Genomic DNA, 11,466 nt, shown 5'->3' with positions numbered 1-11,466 from the left:
TCATAACCGACTTTGACTAGGAATCATCAGGTACACATAAAGACACATGTGCAAACATCTAAGCGTTAGTAGCATTAAAAATGTAGGAAACAGCATGTTTTAAAATGAAATGGAAGCCAGCCGTGGTGGTGAAAAACTCACTCAATATTATGTCTTACATGGTTTATACTGAGTTCAATATTGTATAACTGTATTAATTCAACTGTGAACCTAAAAATTACATCCAGTTTTGAAAGAGATGCATTTTTGATCTGGAAATTGTTATTGAATATGTTAATGCTGTAATGAAATAGCCACGTAAAAGCTGGGCATGGCCATGCATGCCAGTTACCCCAGCAGTGGGGGAGCAGAGACGGGCCAGGCAAGCTAGTCAAAACATCAAGCTTCTAGTTCAGTCAGAGACCCTGTCTCAAGGGACAATGACAGAAAGCAACAGAGAATGTTGCTGGATGTCTTCCTGCTTGGAAATATCTGTCGGCTCTAATACTGAGAGCAGGGCCCTGTGCTTCCATGTTGCTAAAAGTGAGGAACTTAAAAGAGCTGGTGGTTCACGCCTTTAATCCCAGCACTTGGGAGGCAGAGGAAAGCGGATCTCTGTGAATTTGAGGCCAACCTGGTCTACATAGTGAGTTCCAGGCCAGCTGGGGCTAGAGGGAGACCCTGTCTCAAAAAAACAAAAACACCACTCTAAAAAAGGCAGGGGGGGGGCAGACAGAGAAGGCTACTGGAGAAATATTGCTCTTCTTGTAGAGTACCTGGGCTTGTTTCCCAGCACCCACATGGTGGCTAACAAACATCAGTAACTCCAGTTTTTTATTGTGGGAAAATAACGCCAAACACAGTGGCTCACACCTGTAACCCCAGACTCAGAGGGCTTTGGCAGGAGGAGTGCTATGAGTTTTAGGCCATGCTGGGATACAGAATAAGACCTTGTCTCAACATCACCCCTACCCCCCCACACACAAAAAAGAAAGAAGCATAAAATTTATTATTTTAACCATTTTTGGCTTGGATTTTTTTTTTTTTTTTGGTCTTTTTGAGATAGGGTCTCCCTGTAGCCCCAGCTGGCCTATGTAGACCAGGTCTCTATGTAGACCAGGCTGGCATTGAACTCACAGAGATCCACCTGCCTCTGCCTCCCAAGTGCTGGGACTAAAGGTGTGTGCCACCACGCCCAGCTCTTAACTATTTTTAAGTATACAGCTTGGTAATGCTGGGTACATTCACAGTCTTCAACATTCATCATCTTCATCCAGTTCCAGAATTTCATTTTCATAAGCTAAAACTCTGTCTCCATTAAACACTAACACCTTGTTCTCCTTGCCCTGAAACCTCAGGCAATTACCATTCTACTCTGTTGCTACCAATCTGCCCACTGTAGGCACCTTATATAAGTGGGATCTTATATTTGTCTGGCTTCTTTCGATTAGCACCATAGCATCTTTACTTTTGATTTTTATTATTTTTAAATATTTTATTACATTTATTTGTGTGTATGTATGTGCTTGTACTATGGTGCATGTGTGGAGGTCAGGAGACAACTTGCACAAGTCAACTCTCTCACACCATCATGTGGATCCCAGGAATCAAACTCATGTTGTCAGGCTTGGTAAGTGCCCTCATCTGCTGAGTCATCCCCCACCCCTTCTATTTTGAAGGTTTCATATAGCCCAGGCTGATTTCAAATTTGCTGATTTCAAATTTTCAGAGCAGAGGATGGCTCTGAACTCCTGCTCCTCCTCCCTCTACCACCCAAGTGCTGAGACCATAGGAATGTACTACCACACCTGACTTCCAAGTAGAATTTTAATTGTGATATGAGCTGCAGTTTTCTCCTGTCTCTTTTGTGTGTATGTGATATGCATGCACATTTGCTGAGTATGAATTTAGAAACCAGAGGACAACCTCAGGTGTCATTCCTCCTCAGGTCCCACTCACCTTGGGTTTAGAGACAGGATCTCCCACTGCCCTGGGGCTGACCTGGTTTGGCTAGACTGTCTGGCCAGCAAGCCTCAAGGACCCACTTGTCTCAGCCTCCCCAGTACCAGCTTTTTACATGATTCTAGGGATTAAACACAGGTCCTCATGCTTGTACACTTTGACTGAGCTATTCCCCAAGCCCCCTCTTCCTTAGCCTAAACTAAGCATGATAGAATGTGCCTGTAATTCCACCATTTAAGAGCTTGAGGCAGGAGGATCAAAAGTTTGAGGCCAGGCTGGGCTACATAGGGAGACCCTGCCTAAAAAAAGTTTAAATCAAATATTTAGACCAAATAGCTAAACTATATCAGGAGCCACTTATCTAAAAAATAGAAAGGTCAAAACAAAAACTGATCATATGGGACTAGCATGATGACTCAGCAGGTAAAGGAGTTTGCAGCCAAGCCTGAGGACTTGAGTTTGATCCCTGGAATACATAAGCTTTCCTCCAACCTCCCCATCTGCATACACACACAATAAATAAATAACAAATAAATAATAAATAATTGGTGGAGGCTGCCACACCCTCCTGACTTCTCTTCTTGTCATAGTCCTAGCCCTACATTCTAGCAACATCTCCCCTCCACTCTACTTCTCTGTCAATTCTCTCTGGCTTTTTTTCCCCTCCAAACTGTACTTTCTCAATACTGATAACCCCTTAACCCTTTTCAGGTAGGCTTCAATTACTCCAAATCTAGTACCTAGCACAATTCCAGGCACAAAATAATTACTCTAAAAGTTTTGTTGACTTATTCTGAAATTTCCTTGTCAATGATGTCATTATTTTACTTCTGAGGCATTCCAGTGCTGTTGCTGATTCTTTCCATCTTAAAATTCTCATCCTGTCACTTGGGAGCCAGAGGCAGGTGGATCTCTGTGAGTTTGAGGCCAAGCTGGTCCACATAGTTCCAGGACAGCTGAGGCTACAGAGAGACCCTGTCTTAAAAAGACCAAAAAAAATTCTCATCCTGTGACTCAAGATTTCCTGGCTCTCCTCCTCTACCTCAGCTTCTTTCCAATCCCTAACTTCCTTGAAGCCAAGACTGCAGGATAATAATCAAAAGTGGTATCAACATGCACAAGCAAACCTTGAAAACACCACACTAAGTGAAATAAGTCAGACAAATGTTTGATTTCACTCATGGGGAGTAGAGAGCAGGCACAGAAAGAGTGGTAGTTTCCAGGGGTTGGGAGAAGTAGGGAAATGAAAGTTGTAGTTGAATGAGTTAAAGAATTTCTGTTCGGAAAGACCCAAAAGTTCTAGAGATAGATGGTGGTGGTTGCTGCACATAATGTGTATGTATTTAATGTTATTGAACTATATGCTTAAAAGTTAAAATGAGGGTTCAAAGATATAGTTTAATGGTGGAGTGCTTGTCTAGCATGTCTGAGGTCTTGGGCATGATCCCTAGAACCAAAAGGCATAAGGGGTAGGGAGCAGAGAAAGGTTAATGGTGAAGTTTTTGCCATGTGAATTTTTTTTTTTTTTTTTTTTTTTTTTTGTCTTTTTGAGACAGGGTCTCCCTGTAGCCCCAGCTGTCCTGGAACTCACTATGTAGACCAGGCTGGCCTTGAACTCACAGAGATCTGCCTGCCTCTCCCTCCTGAGTGCTGGGATTAAAGGCATGTACCACCAACGCCCGGCAGCCATGTGAATTTTTTACAATATAAAAAGGGTTTAGGGCTGTGGAAATGGTTCACTGCCCAAGAGTGAGGGCCCAAGTTCAGATCAGAACCCATGTAAAATTCTGGGTGGGCATAATGGATGGCCTGTGATTCCAGAAGGCAGAGACAGGAAATAGCCAGAGCAATCTGGCTAGCAAGATTAGCCAGCTCTGGGTTTGTGAGAGACCTAGCTTCAATAAAGTGGAGGAACGATCAAGGATGATTCCTGATATCAAACCCCGGCCTCCACATGTATGCTCATACTTATGTATGTGCACCAATACACCTGTGTGCCCAGACAGCAAACATTCATACACACACAAAAAGAACAGGGGTGGGCTAGGTGTGATGGTGCACACCTTTGATCCCAGCATTCAGCAGAGGCAGGCGTTCAAAGACAGCCTGGTCTACATACTGAGTTCCAGGCCAGCTGGGACTATAGGGAGACCCTGTCTCAAAAAGACAAAAAACAAAACAAAACAAAACAAAACAAAACAAAACAAAACAAAAAACAGGTGGGCAGGAAGTTTTGGAGCTGGTTGAACAACCTGAGGCACACATAAAAATAGTAAGTTTTTTATTTAAAAAAAAAAAAAGACAGTTTGTCAAGGGCTGGAGGATGTAGCTCAGTTGGTAGAGTGGCTTGATCCTCATAAACCAGGCATGACAGCACTCACCTGTAATCCCAGCTACTGAGGAGGCTGAGGCAAGAGCACTGAGAGTTTGAAGCTAACCTAGGCAACATAGCAAGCCCCTGTCTTGAAGTAAAAATACAGTTAAAAAGCCCTGGAAGCAGCCAGGCGTGGTGGCACATGCCTTTAATCCCAGCACTTGGGAGGCAGAGGCAGGAGGATCTTTTTAAGTTTGAGGCCAGCCTGGTGTACATAGTGAGTTCCAGGACAGCTGGGGCTACAGGGAGACCCTGTCTCAAAAAGACAAAAAAAAAAAAAAAAAAAAAAAAAAAAAAAAAACCTGGAAGCAAGGTGTAGTGGCACACACCTTTAATCCCAACACTCAGAAGGAGGTTCAGGAGTTAAAGTGATCCTTGACTAGATTGTTCAAGGCCAGCCTGGGCTAGATGGCACTAGAGATGTAGCTCAGTCTTAGCGCACTTGCCAGAACATCCCTGAGGCCCCAGATTTAATACACAGTTTTAAAAAATAAAAACAAAACAAAATTGGGCCTTGTAGTGCAGGCATGTTATCCCTGAACTCTACAGATTGTGGTGGGAGGAGGAGAATGAGTTGAAACCAAAGGGTAAGGGAAGGAGCTCAGTGGCAGAGCGACATTCTTGCATGTAAAAAAAAAGGGTCTCTTTATAACCACAGCTGGCCTGGATTCGCTATGGAGACCAGGCTGGCCTTGAACTCACAGAGATCTGCCTGCCTCTGCCTCCAAGTGCTGGGATTAAAGGCATGGACCACCACACCTGGCCTTGCATGCAATATTACCTAGGTTCAATCCCAGTACTTCTAAAACACAAAAAACAATAAACCTGAGACAGAGAGAGAGGGGGGGAGAGAGAGAGAGAGAGAGAGAATCTACATGGTCTCAAAGTATTTTCCTAATTATTACAAAAAGAAAAGTGGTACACCTGATGGTCACCAGCTCAACCAAGCGATCCCAATTAACATCACTAAAGGATGGTTTGGGGTCAGGAAGTCAAAGTCAAGGCCAGCTAGGACAACATAACAAAAGAAAAGAAAGATTGAGTGTGGGAAACAGACTTGAGCCTAGGGTGATATTGTAACTGTCAGGGTCACATGGTTTCCAGGAATCTAGGCTCTGGAATCTGAAACCCAGTATGCTAATGAGGCATCCTACCCTCTATTCCGTGATAGGATGTTAAGTCTGTTATGCTAATAGGATAATACTAATAAGGTATCCTACTTGCCATACTGTGATAGGATGCTAAACCTGTTATGCTAATAAGGTATCCTACTTGCTGTGCTGCGATTGGACCACTACCCCTATATAAGCTTGTGCCTTCCTGCAATAGACCAGACCTGTGTCACTGAACCTGGTTTCTTGTGTCAGAATGCAGCTCTGCTGACATAGTTTCCTCACCAGCCCTGGGGTCCAGGACTGGCAGAAGCAGCAAGGACAGGAGGCAGGACAGGGCAAGCAGAAGAGCTGCCTCAGCCCAGGGCAGGCAGAAGAGCGGCCTCAGCCCAGGGCAAGCTGAGGAGTGGCTGTTGCTGACGGTGACCGCAGTTGAGCAATAGAGACTCAGTGCTTGCTGCTTTGCAGAGGACCTGAGTTCTTTTCTGTGCCTGGCAGTCATTTAGGATGGTTCACAACCACCTGCAACTCCAGCTCCAGATCCAACACTGCCTTCATGCTTCCACCGGCACTGCACTCACAAGTACACATTTACACAGGCAAGCACACATATAATTAAAAATAAAATAAATCTTAAAAAACAAGAAAAACTGAGGAATCATTTTAGACTTTAGAAGACTATGCCAATTAAACGCTCTGCATACTACATTAATGCAGAATTAAATCCTGGACAAGAATTGGGTTTTTCTTCTGTAAATGACTCTCCTAGGAACACCTGTGATGTTTTAAAGAAAGGTCTTTCAGTTATGTAACATCTGAATCAATGTTACTTTCCTGAGCTTAATACTTACACTGTGGCTATATAAAAACACAACAAAATGAGAGTGTTACCAAATTATCCAAGATTGAAACTGGGTAGGCTCAGTACTAAGCAAAACTACAAGTTAGCCACACCCAACACGAATAAAATGAGGATAAGGGAATGATTATTCTTAGAGCCTTTGGAAATTGCCAGGAATCAAAGCCAATATGGTATTTACAGATTAGAAGCCAAATGCAAACAAACATAAAAATCACCTACTCCTAAACTCTTAAAGCCCAAGAGGAAGAAAGGAGTTTTTTAATATTTTGAGGCTAAGAAATAAAAAAGAATAAGAGGCTAGGTATGGAGGCTGTAATCCCAACATTTGGGAGGTGGGAGCAGGAAGATCAGGAAGTCAAGGCCAGCCTTGGCTATGTAGTGAATCCAAGGCCAGCCTGGACTACATGAGACCTGTTTCAAAAAAAAGAAGAGGGGACAGAGGACAAGGAGAAAGGAGAAAGGAGAGGGAAGAAAGGAGGCAGCTATAATGTTCTGGTGGCTAAGCTGCTAAATGTTTCCTCGTCTACTGAGTGAGTGAGTGTAAGAGGTCCTGCTCACACAGGCTAGTGCTCCATGCTGCTTCTCATCTTGTCACTGCCCCTTCATTCTATTGAGTCACACCACCCATTCTGCAGTGTGTTTGGTAGGGCTGGATCTCAAGGGCTGATATGGAGGGCTAGGGATGTACCTAAGTGGTAGAGTGCTTGCCTAGCATGTGTAAGGTCCTGGGCACAATCCCCAACTCCACAGAAGAGGTAGGCAGTCACAGTGACTATCATGGCAGAGTTTGTGGCTGTTGTTTGCTTTGTGGAGTTTTTGGTATTGTGATTGTTGTTGTTTTGTTTTGAGGCAGAGTTTCATATATCCCAGGCTGACCTCAACTGTATAGCTGACAATGACCTTGAACTTCTGATCCTCCTGTCTCCACCACCAGAATGCTGATATTCTAAGTGTTCACCACCACATCCAGTTTAGACAAGTTTCAATAAAGGAGGAGAAAAACCTAGTCATATATGGTGGTGCACATCCCCATGCCTCAAAAACAAAACAAAGGCTAATACAGGTTGCACAAACCTAGTGAACTAACTAGTAGCAAGGATAGTACCTTGTTCACAGATGAGCTCAATATACAGGCTCTGATAAACACAATGCCAGAGGAAGTCAGAAAACTCTACCTCTGATTCTTCCACAAATTTCCCCACAAACTCAAGTTCATTCATTTCAATTCATTTCTACGCAAGGTGCTATTTTTGCTGCCTGGTAGTGATCAAGAGGGATTGAGGTAAAAGATGAATAAAATCCAATTCTTTTTGAGACAGGGTCTCCCTGGAGCCCCAGCTGGCCTGGCACTTACTATGTAGACCAGGCTGGTCTTGAACTCACAGAGATCTACCTGCCTCTGCCTCAGAGTGCTGGGATTAAAGGCGTGTGCCACTACACCCAGCTCTAATTCATGTCTTTAAGAAACTTACAATCTACAGGAAATATGAAGCTGGGTGTGGTAGTATACAACCAGCTCTTGGGAGGCAGAGACTTAGGAAGATCAGGAAGTCGAGGCCAGTCTAGGATACAAAGTGAATCCAAGGCCGGTCTGGATTACAAGACCCACCCCACACCCACCAAAAAAAAGAAAAAGAAAAACACAAAACAACAATTGCTGGGGAATGTATAATTCAAGATATAATAAAAGTATTACAAGGGCAGGACGGCTCAGCAGGTAAAAGGCATTTGCCTTCAAACCTGACAACCTGAGTTTGATCCCTGGGATCCACATGGTGGAATTAGAGAACTAATTCCTACAAGTTGTCCTTTGACTTCCAGAGAGGCACAGTGGCACTTGTGCACACCCACACATACATACATAAATAAATAAATAAATAAATAAATAAATAAATGTAATGAAAACTTTAAAAGCATATTTTAAAACATACTACAAGAATTTTAAGAAATCAAAAGAATTTTAGTCATGTCATTCCAATCAAAATTTATTGAGGACTTATTGTATTCTAAATTCCATTTTGTATTGCTCCCTTCTTGATCTCCTTTGGCCTTACTGCCATCACTACCATCTATATGCCAACAATCACTTCCAACTTTATATTTTTATCCCACACCTCTCTCCCAAGTTCCAAACTAAAACATGTAACTTCTTATTCAATATCTTCATATGGATGTCCATCCAATTGACACCTCAAAGTCAATAGGCTTAAAATTAAACTCATCTTTTCTACCAAATAGACTCCACCAGCAAATACTAAGTTCTTCCTTCCAGTTGATTATTTCAATATTATTTTTATTTTATATGTATGAGTATTTTGTCTGCATGTATGTCAGTGCACCACAAGTGTGCAATGCCCAAAGAGGTCAGAGGAGGGAATCAGATTTCCTGGAACTGGAGTTATGGATGATTGTTAACTGCCATGCGGATGCTGGACATTGAACCTAGATCCTCTGCAAGAGCAGCCAGTGCTTTTAACTGCTAAGCCATTGTTCCAGCTTCAGGAGTTGCTTATTTTATAAAAAGGTTGGAGATATTGTTGTTGTTGTTGTTGTTGTTGTAGCTTTTTATTTGTTTGTTTGAGACAGGGTTTCCCTATAGCCCCAGCTGGCCTAGAACTCACTATGTAGACCAAGCTGGCTTGGAACTCACAGAGATCCTGCCCCTGCCTCCCGAGTGCTGAGAGTAAAGGTTTGCACCACCACACCCAGCTATAAATAAAATATTTTTTAAAAAGATTACCATATTATCCACTCCTATAGGGAAGAAAGAAAGAGAATTCATTTTTTTCATAATACTGTGCAAGAGAAAGATAAATCCAGTATCTTTGTTCTACTCATTACTTTATGTGAACAAGTCATAATTAGGATAATTATTCAAGAAGTATTTATTATGGGTCTCCTCTGGAGTCCATACAGGGATAAATACAAAGTGCTTCCCCATCTCAATCTTTCAAGAGATTACTTTACTCGGTGACTCTTTAGGGGTTATTTTGCCCCAGGTCTTCACAGGTAAGCCTTCTGTTCAAGCTGGAAGGTGACCCCATAACTGCTAGTATATATTATGATCATAGTATTTTTCCCCAAAGCCAAGGATAAGCCTCTGACATAGCAATCCTGTAATCCAACACTCTTCTCTCTGTGTAAAGAGTGCTTCATAGGCAGAACCAAAATGAGGATAGGGTAGGAATCTGAGCTCCTCTTAGATATTTTGGTTGATAAGACCATGCAACCTAGCAGAGCAGGCAGGAGTTCTGCCACATGAGCTCAAACCTCCAGAAAAACTAATGGCATCCATCAGGCTAGAAGTAAGGGAAGAACTTACATCTTTTCTGTAGGAATTACTGGAGCTGGTTTTAGTCTGACAGAAACCTTAAACTTTGCAAATTTTGTAATGTTCTCTCTTCCCATAAACACACAATTCAAGATGAGTCTAATTAATTATAATAAAGCTCTGAATTTTCTCATGAGGATAATATCAATACATAATTACTAAATATAAAACCTTCAGAAAAACTTTAGAAATACTCCTTCTATTTTGCCTAACTTACCTATCAGATAATATCACTATGCATCAGGACTTGATAGAGGCTTGGGCTGAGAGTTCTCTAATGTGTTTAAACACAGCCAAAGTTATAATACCTTTCATACCACTTGAGACTTGTTCTCTGTGTGTGTGTGTGTGTGTGTACATGTTGGTACATATATGTGTGCTAGTGTGTATGTGTGTATTCATGTGGTGCTGGTACATGTCCATGTATCCACGTGTGCGAAGGTTAACCTCAAGTGTTGTTCCTCAGCACTGTTATCTACCTTGTTTTTTGTTTTTTTTTTGTGTGTGTTTGCTTTGTTGTTGTTGTTGTTGTTTTTGTCTTTTTTTGAGACAGGGTCTCCCTGTAGCCCCAGCTGTCCTGGAACTCACTATGTAGACCAGGCTGGCCTTGAACTCACAGAGATCTGCCTGCCTCTGCCTCCCAAGTGCTGGGATTAAAGGCATGCGCCACCATGCCCGGTGTTTTTTTGTTTTTTGTTTGTTTGTTTGTTTGTTTTTTGTCTTTTTGAGACAGGGTCTCCCTATAGCCCCAGCTGCCCTGAGCTTGCTATACAGAACAGAATGGCCTTGAGCTCACAGAAATCCACCTGTCTCTGCCTCCTGAGTGCTGGGATTAAAGACGTGTGCCACCACACCTGGCTCTACCTTGTTTTTTTTTTTTTTTTTTTTTTTTTTTTTTTTTTTTTTTTTCTTATTTTCTTATTCTCATGTGTATGAGTGTATTGCTGTATGAATTTAAGTGTACCCATGTTATGCAAAGACTGCAGAAGTCAGAAGAGGGTGTGGGATCCCCAGGAACTGGACTTATGGACGGTTGTTAGCTGTCATATAGATGCTGGGAATTGAACCCGGATCCTCTGCAAGAGCAGCCAGTGCTCTTAACTGCTGAGCCATCTCTCCTGTCCCCTACCTTGTTTTTTGAGACAGGGCTTCTCACTGGCACCTGGCACTCAGGCTAAGTTGGCTGGCCAGGGAGCCCAGGGATCTTTCTATCTCTGCTTCCTTAGTACTGGGATTACAAGTGTACACCACAGTGGGCTTTTTTTGTGAGTTGTGGGAATTAAATTCATGTTCTCAAGATTACACAGCAAGCACTTACAGACTGAGCTATCTTCCCAGGCCTTTATTGTTTGCCTTACGCACACTTTAGTGCATGCCTAGGAAAAATCTGTAATGGTGCCTTCCTCTTGCACCTCTTCTGAACTCCTCTTTCAGTGGTGGACCCTTAGAGACCCTCTGTAGAATTCAGTGACCCTTCAACACACACATATAGTTCAAAAGTATTAGTTGTACCACAATATCCGCCAATCTTACCTGACAAGACTATGAAAGAAGCTACAGAATGAGGAAGTTCCTAAAAAGACCATATGTGATGGACAAAAGGATTCAGTTATGAGACATGCCAGTGGACTGCATAGTCACCTCCAACAACTACATCCAGCTTTAAGAATATTTTCTGATAATATAATGATGACAATGGAATCATCACCCAGAAGAGGATGATGAAGAGGTACCTGCAGCCAATCTTTCCATGACATTATCTGCCTTTGGCAAATGGCCTGCTGAGTACTTATCCAGCACACATATGTACTTTTAGTAAGCCATCACAGTCTACATTTGCAGTGGT

The sequence above is a fragment of the Nannospalax galili genome, unplaced genomic scaffold (genome assembly GCF_000622305.1).
Source record: "Nannospalax galili isolate Female #2095 unplaced genomic scaffold, S.galili_v1.0 scaffold1909, whole genome shotgun sequence".
NCBI classification, from domain to species: domain Eukaryota; kingdom Metazoa; phylum Chordata; class Mammalia; order Rodentia; family Spalacidae; genus Nannospalax; species Nannospalax galili.
The sequence above is the reverse complement of the archived record's forward strand: the minus strand, read 5'-3'. Positions refer to the sequence as shown.